The 15,208-nt window shown below is 40.4% G+C and overlaps 1 protein-coding gene and 1 long non-coding RNA gene across 53 annotated transcripts in view; one reads left to right on the top strand and one right to left on the bottom strand.

Annotated features, from left to right (window-relative positions):
* LOC139076099 (uncharacterized) overlaps positions 1–980 on the bottom strand; it is a 76,620-nt gene extending 75,640 nt beyond the window's left edge. For all 3 annotated transcript variants that reach the window (XR_011527369.1, XR_011527368.1, XR_011527370.1), the window contains exon 1: positions 880–980. This is a non-coding gene — a long non-coding RNA (uncharacterized lncRNA). The remainder of the gene's footprint in view (positions 1–879) is intronic.
* SETD5 (SET domain containing 5) overlaps positions 811–15,208 on the top strand; it is a 77,038-nt gene continuing 62,640 nt past the window's right edge. For 28 of the 50 annotated variants that reach the window (XR_011527367.1, XR_011527366.1, XM_070576634.1 and 25 more), the window contains exon 1: positions 1,067–1,425. The gene's annotated coding sequence lies outside the window, so the exon portion shown is untranslated. Of the gene's footprint in view, positions 1,426–15,208 lie in introns of all 50 variants that reach the window. The other 22 variants (XM_008532313.2, XM_070576625.1, XM_070576626.1 and 19 more) reach the window with 4 other exon arrangements.

Below are 15,208 nucleotides of genomic sequence, written 5' to 3'. Positions count from 1 at the left end.
CCCCCACCCCCACGGGCACGGGAGCAGGTAGGGCTTGTCTCGCCCTTTGGGCGGCGGGCGCCCGGGGCGGAGCTGCGGTCGCCGCCACCCAGAAGCCTCGGCCCCGCAGCCTGCCCCCGCCTCCAGCGCGCGCTTCCTGCCACGTTGCGCAGGGGCGCGGGGCCAGACACTGCGGCGCAGGGCCTCGGGGAGGGCCGTACCAACGACCGCCTCCCCGCCACCCCCGCCGACCCGCGCAGTGGTTTCGCTCATTTGGGACCCGAGCCAATAGCAAGGGGCCGTTCCCCGGGCTAAAGCAGCCAATCAAATGCCGAAGCCGAGCAGGCGGCGGGGAAAGCTACTCCCCTGAAGGGGAGGGTGGCAGGACGCCCGCGCGGGAGCCACTTTCACTGACCCTCCCCTCCCCCTCGCGGGAGGCCGACCGCGCCCGCTCGTCCAGATCTCCCCACCCTACCTACCTACCCACCCCACCCAGGGGGCAATGCGAGTCCCCAGGCGGCTGCGCACTCCCGAGGCTGTAACTGACAGGCGGTTTACTCCAACCAAAACACGCCATTTGTGTTTTCACACACGGCGGGAGGAGAAGCGGCCAATCAGTGACAAGAGGTGAGCCGGAAGCGCTCCTCCCTCTGCGGGAGCAATGGCTCCGTCCGGATTCGAGGCTTTTCCGCTCCCTTCTCCCTCCCCCTCCGGTTGCCGCAGGGCGGGCCGCACTCCAGTCTGCCTCTGACCTCCTCTTTCCCTTCCAGCGTAACAATCGTTCTACTCCCGACTTCCCGCGGGAGAAGGCATCCCGCCCAGCTCCCAGTCAGACCACCTCAGCCACCCATCCCCCGCAATCCGCCGGACCTCCCTCCCACCAGAGTCCCGCTCCCCTACCTAGCCGAGGCTCTCTGAGGAGCCGGAGCCCCAGAGCACAGCCTCTTCTTTAGGCGGCCCAGGCAGCTTCCGCTGATTGGCGGCGAGCTGGCCAATGGATGCCGGGCGGTGGGCGGAGAGGCCAATGGCGCGGCGGGAGGGGGCGTGTCCCGGGTGCCCCTGGCGCCGGCGCTGGGAATCCCCGTGCGGTCAGTGGCGTTTCCGCTCGGGCAGCGGGCTGAGTGAGCTGCTGCTACCGCCGCCGCCGCCGCCGCCGCCGCCGGGGGAGGGGCGGCCGCCGCCCGCCTGCGCTCAGAGACTCACGCAGCCCCAGTCCCGCCAGTCCGCCAACACTGTAGTGCCGGCCCCCCTCCTTCCCTGGCCCTTCCCCCTCCCCGCCTTGGGCTCGCTCCGCCTTTCTGCCCCCCACCCCCACCTCACGGGCACGGGCCATTCCCGGCCAGGAAACGCCGTGGCGCCGCGTTGGGCCTAACTCGAGTCCTGCTGCCTCCCGGGAGTGCCGTGCGCCGCAGCCCGGGCCCAGGCCCCGGCAGCGCCTGGGACAAGGTAAGGGTCCGACAGAAAAGCGAGCCCTACCCTTAAGACCGGCCCCGCGGGAGGGAAGGGTCACCTCCTCCGTCTCCCCGCGCTCGCTCTCGGGACGCGGGCCTGGCCCTCCCCAGGCTCGTAGCAGGAGGATGCTGCCCCTTCTCAGCCCCCTCGCCAGCCCCCACGCCCCACTTTCCCAGGGGGAGAGGTCCCCTCCGTGATCCAGTCGACCCCACGACGCTTTTCCCGTCTTTCCTGGGTCAGGACGCTTCCCCTCCCCCCACGCCTCTTCACCTCCTTCCCTGGGAACTGCCTACTCCACGTTTACCTTTTCCTTGAGGGTAGGCCTCTCCTTGCCCTCCTCTCGAAATACACAGGCATACTTTTTCCCCTCACCTCACCCCCGCCCCCACCCCCGCTCGCGCGGCCTTGTGACAACTCCGATGGCTCTGGGGGCCTCCATCTCCCCTCCATAACGTTCCTGGACGCCTTCCCCCTCGTTCTCGGGTCCCCATCGCGGCTGATTGCTTCCTTTCCCACACTAAAGACGTTACCTTCGCCGCCCCCACCTTGCATTCTTGGGCGCTCAGTGGCGTATGCCCCGGTGTCTCCGATAGCCCCCTGCGATCTGTAGGGTTCGAGCTTGGAGTGGAGCCAGACAGTGTCGTTTTCCCTGCCTTGGGCGTGGAGAGCGATCGTTTGAGAACGTCTTTAAAGGAAGAAAAATGTACCCTTTATGAATTCCCTTTCCCTCTGCGTGGAAGCCAGGGATCCGAGGTGAATGGTGGTGCGAAAAAGCCCTGGTTTTTTAAGTAGGTGAATTGCGTGAGAGGGAAAGTTTAACTGTTGGGAAAGCCCCTTCGATGCTAATTTATTCTATGGCGCTCCTTTGCTTGTCTGGCTTCTTAAGAAGAGCTGGTCTTTCCCTGGGATACTGATGCTGCAGCCAGCTCTGCTGGTCTGGGTCAGGGGTGCGTGTATGACCTGCATTTTCTGCTTTCTCATGTTACTTGTGCAATGTGTTCACCAGGAACTCATTTCTTACCCAGAGCTCTGGGTTCCATTGGGCTTTGTCTCTACTTTAGTTCATTTCTCCAGTTTTCCTCGTGTTCCTAGTACTAGAAGAATCCAGGTTCTTTAGTTTCTTTCGTCACTCGACTAAATAAGTCGCTTTTAAATGCTATATTTGTGACCAAGGTCATATTTACATTTTTTTTGTTGGGCAGATGTTCCATAGCTATACTTTTAATTGGAGAGTATCCAGCCGATTTAAGTGTTATGAGCTTTTCAGGAGAATGTTTGTGTACCCCGTATTTGGGAAAATTTCTTGGTGGTTAATTTTATATCATTAAATGTTTTTAGGTCACTCTGAGAGAAAAGTTATAGGTGGTAATTTTAGGTGTGTGGAATCTGAGCTAGGACTAAGGCAGAGAATATTCACATAATCAGAGGTTTCTGGGCCTCTTGGAGGACACAGGAAATTTTGTTTTATTGGATTTCTTCCAGTTTTCTCAGGAGGAGCATTAGTTTTCTTCTGTAGCCAAAAATTCTGGCCCATTATAGGATTGGAGTCTTTAAGGGTTACTCAGACTTTCATTATGTATAGAAAAATGAATTATGTCGTTTAATAGGACATGATACAAGGCTCTGTCTCTAGCTGCAAATTCAAATTTGACTGTAAAGAAATTGTTTGGAAAATTGGCCTTTTAAAGACTCAAGCTTAATTTTCGCTCCTCAATTGCTAGCTTAGTTAAAATGGATGTTTGGAATTTGGTAAATGTTGACTTTTCCAGTAAAACACCCTAGTTTAAAACTAAAAGGGTGACCTTAGGATTGTTTCTTTCTAAAAGCGTAATTCCATCCCTTCTGGCATAGAACACTGGTCCAGAAAAAAAAAAGTGTGTGTAAGGAGTGGGGGTGGGGTAAGGAGAAGGTTGTTCCTTTGGGTTGGATCACAGGGGTGAGTATACAAGGCAGCAGCAGCTGCTGGCTCTGGAGCTCTGGTTGCTACGTGAGAAGCTTGAGTAGTGCTGGCTGCTGTCTCCAGGGAAGGACAGCAGTGCAGCGTCCATTAATGCTGTTGGCTGCAGGGAGCTGCACTTAGGCGATGGCTGCTTCAGGACCGAGGAGAAACCTTGCTATCCTGGGAATTTTCACTGCTGAGCTGATTCACATTTTATTGGTAGGGAGATGGGAATTAGCAATTTATAATCTTCTACCCATTTATGGATATCAGCTTCTGGAAACTGGATCATGTTAAAGACGCTTTTTTCTTTTTTGTTTGGTTTTTTGTTTTTGTTTTTTTGGCAGATTATTGGCTTTTATCTGGTGATTTGTGCTTGGATAGGACTGAAAGTTCCGTTAGAGTTTTAATTTTTCTGTCCATTTAAAACTAATAGGAATTTAAGGATCTTCCTGAGAACCAGAATGGGAAAAATATCCATTCTTTTTTCTACAACTGACATGTTTCCCTCTATCTCTTTAGTCATTGAATCAATTTTGATATTTTGTTGTCTCCTTCCAGTCATTAAGCCATAGTTAACTTATTGAGTAGATGTTTTGCTAAACATTTTACTAAATTTGGAATCTTAAACCCTAAAAAGAACTGCCCTTTTCAGAATGATTTCTAAATATAAATCTCAGAGAAGTATTTTCTTAATTTCTGTATTAGTAATAGACTTCTCCAGATCAGATTATTTCCTTGGAGTTTGACCTGTAAAATTGATTCATTATGTATGTGTTGAATATAGTCTTCTAAGATCACAAGGCTGTATGTTTGGCCATGATCCATCTGAAATGTAGGACGGACCAAAAGGAATATTCAGAAATCAAATAAATCTTGTGTACAGGATACTTGAGAAGACAGTCTTGAGAAGAAGCCCCTTATGTGGTCTCCCCTCCCCCACAGCTCCTGCACATTAGGAAGATGTCTGATTAAGCTGAACAGTTTGTTGAGTATGGAAGTACTTAAAGGAGAGTCACCACCCAAATACATCACCAGTTACATACAGTACTTAGCAGATGCCCATATTTTGTCTGCCCCCCCAACTCCCGCCAGCACTCTTGCATCCTATATTTTTCCCTCTCAGAATTTTGATATGTTCAGTTTTGTGTAAATGTAGTTAAATATCACAATCATCTATAATGTGTAGTATGATTCTGGCATTTGTGGCAGAGAATCAAAAAGAATGGAAATGAGTTTTGTCATTCACAAATGTGACTTTCGTTGTCTCTCAATGATACAAGTAGACTAATAAAGCAGAACCTTAATGGATAATATTTTAGGTCGTTCTGATTCTTATTACTATCACATGTAAAAGGTGCCATATCAGATAAGTATGGTTTCACTCGTTCTGGCTGTTTAACATCGTTTAGATATATTGTTAGTTTATTATATAATATGAAAGTTACCTTGTAAAATGATTCCTTTTTCACTTGTATTTCCTGTTGTGATCTCAATGTAATCATTTTCTGAAAGATCATAGAGGCCTTTTTCATAAGATTTATTTAGCCAGTATGCTTGCAGATTTTTATATCTTCTGATACTCTTTTGGTCCAGAAACTTACATACTTTCTGAACTTATTCTAGCCTTTATAACTTCTGGTTCAACTCATGATTAGTTTAATTTGAGACTAACTGGTCTAGCAGTGAATTTTATTTACAAAAATTGTTTCAGGCGTTGAAAACTAAAACTTCTTGATAGAGATTGTTTTTAAAAGACAAATAAAATGTACTTTGACTGCAAAATGTGAGATCATGTATATATGGTAATACAACTGGTGGTTATTTGTAATTTGATTTCTTTCAGAGGCACTCCTTAGAAAATAAGTGTGATGTACCTATGATCGTAAGGGATTGGTACCATTCCTACTGCCAAAAATTCCAAAATATGTGGTGAAATGGCATTTTTTAATCTTTGGCTTGATCCAGTGATTGATTGCTCTTGTGGTGAAGATTCAGGGAAGTGTAAGAGAGGTAGAGAGAATATAATTTTCTTCGCTTATCAGTACATATTTTGTTAATTACAGGCTTATGAAAAGTATCCTGTATATTCAATTCTAAATTGAGTAAAAGATCCCAGTAACTTTTGAGGGACTATTAGAAAGCATCACTTTGAGAATTCTCTTATTCTGACAAAATATATTTAAACTTTTAACACTTTATGAAGGGAACTATGCTATGAGATATAATAAAGAAACAATGACGCTAAATCTCAGTCTACTTTATACGCCTTCACTGAGCAAGGAATTTGTAATCCCATCCTGCCTCACTCAGTTTTTCCATCATATTGATTTTGTTTGCTGAATACCTCAGGGAGAGATGTAAGGGTCACGTTAAGAGTCTTTGATATAAAGACAAGGAAAAGGAATTTTCTGCTTATTGGAACAATGTTTTAGTATTTTTAAAACACTAACATTGGCCAGTTTTGACTGATGTGTATAGCTGTTGGTTTGGTCTGTTTTCTCTTCTGTGCTCTTCTGTCTTCCTTGTAGTGTGAGAATTCTCAGAGTTTTGATGGCAAATTGAAGTAATAAGAATCATTTCCTCAGACATGTTAGTTATGTATATACACCCAGAGTTAAGGATCACAAAAAAGCAGTGGATATAGGAATTTATAGAGAATTTGGTATCTAGGGCATCAAGATTTTGATGTGCTACTAATTGAGGGAAAATGCTGAATTCCTTGCTGCTCTGTTTGAAAAATAGATGGAAGCATGGGAGGAGCCTGAGACCTCTACAGCACGATTTGGTCTGAGTAGAAGAGGAAGATTTTTGTTTCAAATTGCCAGCTGCTTATGTCATACTGACTCCCTTATTATGCCTCTAGTTGGCCTGTCAATATGGCCAAACAGCTAGATAAGTGCGGGGCAGGACAAAGGGCTCTTTGCACAGCAGGGAGGCAGTGTTGGTGGGGGAGGGGCAGGAGGTAGGAAAGGCAGGAGGAGGAGGTTCTTTTCCCTGGGAGATTATTCAGTTTGGCATACAATTAAAGAAATCATTTGTAGTTCCCACTCAGGCATTGAATTTGTGCCAACCATATACTGTTAACCCCAAGTTCAGTATATCCCTGAATTTCTGGTAGGGACCCATCCCCTCCTTCTCAAAGGAAAAATAAAAACTAAAGCTTTGTTTGGCTTAAAAGAGAATAAATCCCATGCTCTCCACCTTCCTTAAGGTCTAGAACATCTGAATTCTCATTAAGAAAAGGAAAAGAATATCCTATATGAGTAAAATCTTTATATTTCAATACATACATTGTCTTTATTTGGGTTGGGATTAGACCAGAATAGGCAGAATAATTTATTTCCCTTTGTGAACTAGTTGCATATTGTTATCTCCAATTTTATATCAGTAATATGGAGAGGACCCTCCAGCATTTGTATGTTGGGTCGCCATCGTGTAAAAGGCTAACTGAAGAAAGGCTACTTATTATTTCAGTCTCATCCCTACTTCCTGGAGAACCTGATATTCCTTGGAGATTACTCCCTCCTCCACCTTTTAGGTTAGGTGCAATCTTCTTTGATGCATTCATGCTCAGCTCCCAGCATGAATGGGGTGGGGTGGTTGCATCCAGTTTATCAGAATTAATATGAATCATAGAGTCAGAAGAGATCTGTTGGTTATCTGGCCCTTTAAGCAAAATCATGGTGAGATATTTCAAAGTTTGGGTCCCTCTGGAAGTTTTCATTAAAACGTTAAAAGGATCAGTGTCCTGAACAGTATTTTTACTTTTAAAATAAATGTCAAACAGTACATGTGTGCCAGTTGTTTTTTAAAAAAACAAAATATTAAAGAATTCCATTCACAGAACAAATTAGATAGCAATTATTTGGATTGCAAAAGGATTTCTCCTTTGTAAAGAAGTATATGTTGAAGTTCTTTTAAATGCTTAATATATTTTAAGAGAATTTGATTTTTAGAAATAATTGGTTTGAACTCAGTTTAAGGAAACTACATCTCTTGCTTAAATTGAGATACCACCTGTATTGCAATGTTATTCAAGTAGCCTTAAAGTTTGTCCTTCTTTCCAAACTGCAGGAGACAGTAAAGGGAGCTAGAATGCTGATTTTTACTTACGGATTCAGAGCTTGTGGCTGTTAGCAAAGAAGAGATGTTTTAACTTAATAGAATAACTAAAAAACTGCCTTTAATGCACATTGTAATATTAAGCAAACCTGACCAAGTTTTGTGTTATTTCCCCTCTGTAAAAGAAAGATAAGTGTCTTACCCACTTAACATTATATTTTTATGTGTAATGATCTTCGCGGTAATGATATAACATTTTTACCTGAAAAGGGAAATTTAAGTGACTAATTATCATTGCCATTAGTTAGAAGTTTTTTAATCAGTAAAATAACAACAACATTAACATGAAATTTAGTTGGCTGTATTTTATATTACTATAGAAATTAGGGTAGTCATTTCTTCTCTTTATAATTCATTCACATGGATTATTTCCATAGGTTTGTGGGACTAAAATAGAAGCCATTCAGTTCATTCAGCCATGCCTCCATTTCAGACAGTTTACTCTACATGTACTAAAACCCACATTGCTAGCACTAGGGTAAACATCCTCTGCGCACTTTCGTGAACACACACACACTCCACTTCCCAAATAATTAGAAATCTCTTCATCGTGTGCTCCTGTTACCTGAATCTTGCCAGAGGCCCTTAAGAGTTCTGGCAAAAGTAAGGTGGGGAGTGGCGGGGGCTGGGGGCACCTTTTGATCCCAAAGGTTTAGATAACGGCTTTGGCTCCCGAAACAGCTAATCTCATTTTCAGTAAGACCTAGCCAGCAGTAGACTGAAATGGAGGTGAAACACAGCACTGTACCTCATTTTGCCTGTGCAGCTGCTCCACCTTATTTCCTGCTATTATTATCCCACAACGCCTTTCCCCAGCAAAAAAGAAACTAGGACAAAGGGGGAAAATTGGTTGGACTAACAAGATTTCTATTATGGTTAAGTTGTGGGTGTGTTTATGTGTACTTCAAAATACAAAGCTAATTTGTCCTATTCTTAAAATTCAGTAGTGAAAGAGATTTTGTAACTTCAGTATCTTCCACTTTCTTTCTTGATAAACCATTTAGATTCTTAGCCTTACATAAAAAAATGTTTTTAGGCGTACTTAGTTTTCATTGGCTATTCACACAATCATTATTACCACCAGATGCCACCATATTATTAGCCTGAAGAAAAGGAGAATCTTTTCTGTAGATAATATTTGCAATTTGTATTGGGATTTACTAACTTGTGTAACTCAGATTTATGACTAAAAGTTCAAAAGTTAAACCTTTATATATGTTTACCCCTTTACCTTAGTGGAGGTGAATTTAATAGTTTGAATGTAAATTTTTCATTCTTCAGTGTTCTTTCTTCAAGATGCATAATTTATGTTCTCCAAACCTCCTTTTTCCCATACCACCCCCCCAAACGAGAAATTTTATCATTTTTATTGTTGTCTTATGCTAAGATTTTCTCCTCCCCACTCCTGAAATGTAAAGACTCAAATAAAACCCAGTAATCTAAAAAGGCATGTACCCTGCTGGATATAGTAAGAGGATTATTTTATAATTCTTAGAAATTATGATCTGGTTGGGATGTTCCAATATCATGTTAGCTTATTTAATAATGTTGATTTTTTTTATATGCACGTTATATACACATTAATTTTAATGTAGGTCCAGATCTCATTTTCTATTTTCACCCATTGTTTGTCATTTTGTATGAGATTGTTTCTTTTCTTTTCTCCCTGTCTCCATGGTTTTTTATTCCTGTCCTGTTATGATCTTTGGCCTATGATGAAAAATTCTATTTCCTTCCACCAGCCTCTGTACATGCCACAACACATACAATTTGTACTCTCACAGCTCTGTGAAGGAGGGTGATCTGCAGTTAATAATCAACTGTTTGGGTATTCTTGGTATCCAAGAAAGATTTTATTTATGACAAAGAACCTGGCAGGACCTGTTGGCAGTTAGACTGCCTCTGCATTTATATTATATTGTCCTTTATTAATGTGGGCTGTTGAGAGTTGACTTGTTTTATAAGAGAAACCAGACAGAAAGGGAAGAGCTGCAGTGAGATACACTATTTTAAAAAATTAATGTTTGTTATGATAACATTTGGGTTAGAATCTAGAGGGCACATTTTTTTTAAACTTTATTTTGGTTCTAAAGACAAAAGAATTTAACCTAAAATAGAACAAAGGAAGGGCTTTTGAGGCAGTATGATTGATTGCATGCTGAATGTAGCATTAGATTCTTGTATGAATGCATAAATTTTTATTTTCTCAATTTCCACGGTGCAAACTATTATAGCCATGCAACTTAAATATCTGTGCCTACAGCCTGAAAAATATAAGATGGAACGACTTTTAAAAAAAAGTAACAGGTCTGAGGAAAAGTGGGAGCAAATCCAAATTTTTGAAGTCCCTTTTTAATTACTTTTGTTCTTGCTAGACAAATTCAGTTTTATTTATGGCAATTAGAACTTTAATGTCATAGCTTAGTAACAGAACAAAATAAGGGTAAGTTCACATGGTGTCAATGCACATTTTAGGATGAGGTTCAAGTTGTACCAAATTATAACATTTTCATATTTAGGCTACTTTTACTGGAAAAGTTTACTTGGTATTTTAAAACCTATGAAATGGCATAAAATATTCACAGATTAAACAGGTAGTCACCATATTGGTGGCCCATTATATAAGCAATAGTAAAATCGGATACTTACTAAAAATTCAAAAAAATGAAAATTATGCTAACATCATATATGGAGCCATGGGGCTGGCCTGGTGGCGTAGTGGGTAAGTTCATGTGCTCTGCTTCGGCGGCCCAGGGTTCGCAGGTTCAGATCCCGGGTGCAGACCTGCACACCACTCATCAGCCATGCTGTGGCAGTGTCCCACATAAAGTAGAGGAAGATTGGCACAGATGTTAACTCAGGGCCAATCTTCCTCACAAAAGTAAGTAAATAACTATATGGAGCTCTGAAGTTATTGTAGCCATACCACTTAGAACAAGTAGGTAATAATGCCAACCTCAGGGCTGTTTCTTTGGAGCCTAGGCTGGTTGACCTGACCCAGATATTTTTACCTCACTCTTCCTTACCTAACACCTAGGCCATTAAGATTTGAAGTGTTGCTAGGAATAAGGTATCTGTTCATAAATTGAGTAGAAGTCTGACTAGGACATGTGTGGAGGTCCATGGGAAGACGGTATTTTTAGAGAATCAAGGCTCTGGGTAGGTTTATCATAACCAGTTGGCATGAAAAGGAATGGCTGTAGGTTTGCAGAGTACACTGAACAAGAGGAGAAGTAGACGTATCCCACTTTATGGAATAACTATGTGCCAGGCAAGAGAGAGGAAAAGTAATTTTTTTGTGTAACATCTTTTGGAACTCTATATTAGGAACATGTTTCTATGGAAAATAGTTACCCAACGGATTGAGTTGAATATCTTTTGTGAAAATGATAAAAAAAAATTTAGTCTTTTGTAGGTAGAGTGACCGTGTGTCTTGGTTTCCCTGGGCCAGTCCTGGTTTATGCCTGCCGCATAATTAGTAATAGCACCCCTTTCACTCCCGAAAATATTCCAGTTTGAACCATAAATTATATGCTCGCCCTAATTATAGGGGATCATGGAGCTTTTCATCACTACGTAGCAACCCAGTTTTCTTTTATAGAGCTCTTCTGGTTTCCTCTCTACTAGGATTTATCTGTTAGCCTCTCCGAACCCCTATTTCCATGTGAGCAGTTCTTCAAATGCCTTTTTCTTTTCCTCATAGTTGGTGGTGAGGGCAGGGATGGATATACATTTGATTAATTTTTTATTATGAAAAATTCCAAGTACAAGAAAATAGAATAGAAAAAAGGACTCCCTTTGGATTTTATTTAAACCATTCCATTTGAACAAGATAAGGTCTGTACATTGCACTTGGTTGATAAGTTTGAAAGTCTTTCAATTTATAGGTTGTCTCCTTTTCTTTTTTTAATATAATACACTTGTTAAAGAAATTTATCTTCATGTAGAGTTCCCACTCTTTGGATTTTGGAGGTTTCCATCTCCATAGTGTCAGGTAACATACTCTATTAGATTACCTCCCTCCGCCCGTATTTCATGTAAATTAGTGATTAGGTCGATTGCAAGTGTACTTTATAAGCGTAGTGTATATGTCCATTATGAGTTACATAATGTCTGCGTGATGTTAAGCAACTGTTGATATTCATTGCCTAGATCAGCCATTCTTAAACTTTACACTCTTAAAAATTGAAGGCCCCAAAGAGCTTTTGTTTGTGTGGTTTATATTGAGATTTACCAGATTAGAAATTAAAACAGAAAACCTTAAAATTATTTATTAACTAATTTTAAAATAACAGTGACAAATCCTGCTAACATAAATAACGTGATTTTTTATGAAAAATAACTATTTCCAAAATTTTCTAAAAGTGGTATTGTTTGACATTTTTGCAAATCTCTTTAGTGTCTGACGTAATAGAAGACAACTGCTTTCTCATAGCTGCTTCAGTATTTAATTTAAGTTGTTTTGGTTGAAAACTAAGAACATTTGGCCTCACACAGATACGTAGTTGAAAAAAGAAAGACTTCACATACCCACTGAGAGAATCTCGGGAACTTCAGGAGTTCTGAAACCGCACTTTTTTTGTGTGTGTGTGGTGAGGGAGGTTGGCCCTGAGCTAACGTCTGTTGCCAGTGGTCCTCTTTTTGCTTGAGGAAGATTGTCACTGAGCTAACATTGGTGCCAGTCTCCCTCTGTTTTATGTGGGATGCCACCATGGCATGGCTTGACAAGTAGTGCTAGGTCCATGCCCAGGATCCAAACCCTCGAACCCTGGCTGCTGAAGTGGAGCATGCAAACTTAATCACTTCGCTGCTGGGCTGGCCCCTCAAACCACGCTTTTGAGAACAGCACTCCTAGACCCATTATTTCCTTTATGGTTCTGAAGTGACAGTTTATGACTACATTTATTTTCTGTAATATTCCCCTCACTTATTATCTGGTTACCCTAAGATACAATTTGGATATAAAAGGCAAGATCAGTGCTTATGTCTTTTCCCCTTCCTTACCAGTTTTCAAAATAATGGATTGTTAATCTAGAAACCTCCAAAGGTGATCAATGAGGTGTTATTATTGTGTACTTATGGTTTTAAATATATTTGGTATGCTTCAGTCCCTTGCAGTTATTTTTTTTTTTTTTTGGCCTTGCAGTTATTTTTGACATTCAGATTGTTCCATATTTGGCTTCTAAGATCTTTTTACTCATTCTCAATCATTTCCTGGCTTGTTTTTTTGATTAGTTCCTTGCTTTCTAGTTGACAAGATGTTTCAGGATCGTTTTGTACATTTCCTGCCTCAAACCTGGAATTATTCATTTCTGTAAAACTCTGGTTTCTTTTAGTGGGAAATGGGACTTTGACACCATAGTGTGGGTGCTAGGGAGAGTTCATTGCTCTAGGGTTGGTCCTCGTTTCTAGAACTTTTCAATGGACAGATCTAAAAAATGTTTTCTTTTCTTTCCTCTCTTTTTTGAAATATCAGTTGTTGGTATTTGGTAACTGTTATTTCCAATTTAGTACTACATAATAATTACATAAACATAATCTTTTCCCATGCCCCAAATCCCTACTTCCACTGACGCCAATGTACTTACCCTTTGCTTTGTCCCACAGTACACACACAGCAGTTTTAGAATGGCAGAACAATATGATTACTGGAAAGTGAGTTGGTTGTTTGGTTTTGCCCTTAGGATATATCCCTCTAAGGATATACAGTCAAATTACGATGTTTTAAAATCAATGGGAATAGTTCTCTATGTGATTATGCCACCAGCTTGATACACAGTGAGGTTAGTTTGTTTCATTTCACTTTCAGTTTTTTCAGGGATTACTTTTTGTTTTATAATTATATAAAATGTGGTTACTAAGTGAAATTTACAAATCTATGTATAGTCAGAGAAATCTAGCTTGTAGTCTCTTCCACCCTGTTTTCTCCCTGTCCCTACATGTAAGACTTGATAGATTCATCAGGAATAATTAAAGTGATATTTTGTCATGGTACTTCTGTTGTAACACAAGAAGCATTTAAGTTAGTTTATTTACTAAAACTGTCTTCTAAATTTTTCAATAACTAATAAGTAGTTTTAGCCTGAGGAAGAGGAGCATGACTTTTCTGTTCTTCTAGGAACCATAATTTCTTGCCTTAATATAAACAGTGCAAGATAAGAAACTTCCTTTCTCTACTATAAGTTGTCTCTTGAAGTGCTAGATCATTTTCCGTTTATCTCCCATGATTTCAGATACTTAAACCTGATTACCACTTGAGACACTGGTGCTATTTGTAGTAATAGAAAGCTCATCAATTAACGTTTCTTGAATGGTTCACCCTTAGACCTGAAATTTAGGTATTATCTTAGAAAGGATATCATCTACTTTTTAACTTTGTTATTTAAAATTTGAATTATTTGATTTTGTCAGTTTAAATTAAATGTTAAATCTTTAAAAATCTTAAGCCTTTTAAATATTGAATCTATTTTGTCTTTTCTAGTTATAATATCTGAGAAGTTACAATATCATATTTCTGCAATATATGTCAATTCTAATATGTATTTATATTATAGGCAAAAAAATATTAAATCAGGATATGTCAAATGATAAAGGAATAGTGATTAAATGTGTGAGGGTTCTGAAGTTGGATAGACCTTGGTTCAGATTCTAGTTTGCGGTTTTCTTGCTTTGGCCTTTGACAGGTTTCTTAACTTGGTAGGTTTCCTTCTTTGGCTAAATAGGAATAGTATCTTCTTCATAAGGTTGTGAGCCTTACACAGTCTGTGTAATGCATATAAAGTGATTGAAGACACAGTGGCTGGTACAAAATGAGCATCCAGGAAATGTTAGCTTTCATTTTGGAAGTTGTTGTTGTTAGGAATATTGGATCAATTCTCTAAACTCTGTCTGCACCTTACCCAAGATAAGTAATACTTACATACTGTAAATATAGCACCTGATTTTCATGACTCCATTGGTTATGTGAAAAGAACTGTTAACAGAGGGATAATTGGTGTCCAGCTGAAATTTGTTTGAGGCTTCTGACTTTACAGATGTACCAGTGCTTACCATATAAATATAATCACATTAAAAAATTTCGTAGAGAAGAGACCTTTAAAGAAACAAAGCTTCTTTTCAGGATCCAAGGTCCTTTTCAGACGTTATTAGAAATGGTTTTATTTGAAGTGGCTTTAGTGCACCATGTATGCTAACTAGAGTTAAAGGAATTTTTAACTCTAAAATTTTAAAATACGTCTGCTTTTTAAGTGCCTTCATATAAAGCTATGGAACAACAGATTGCTCATTAGTTTTGGTGTTTGAGTTTAAAAATTTTTTTTTTAGCTTTATTGAGATATAATTGGCAAATAAAATTATAATATGTTTATAGTGTACAACATGACTTGATATATATATACATTGTGAAAGGATTCCAGCGATTGAGTTAATTAACATATTCATCCCTCATATATTCACACTTTTTTTTGATGAGAACCCTTAAGTTCTAATCTCTTAGCCAATTTCAATTATACTATATAGTATTATCAGCTGTAGAGTCACCATGTTATACATTACATACTTAGACCGTATTCATCTTTATAGCTAAAAGCTTGTATCCTTTTACCAACCACTCCTCATTTCTCCTACACGCCAACCCCTGGCAACCACCTTTCTACTCTCTATTTCTGAGTTTGATTTTTCTTTTTTAATGATTCCACATGTAAGTGACACCAT

The sequence above is a fragment of the Equus przewalskii genome, chromosome 15 (assembly GCF_037783145.1).
Source record: "Equus przewalskii isolate Varuska chromosome 15, EquPr2, whole genome shotgun sequence".
Lineage (NCBI taxonomy): Eukaryota > Metazoa > Chordata > Mammalia > Perissodactyla > Equidae > Equus > Equus przewalskii.
Note: the sequence above shows the minus strand (reverse complement) of the source record. Positions and strands in the feature narration are given on the sequence as shown.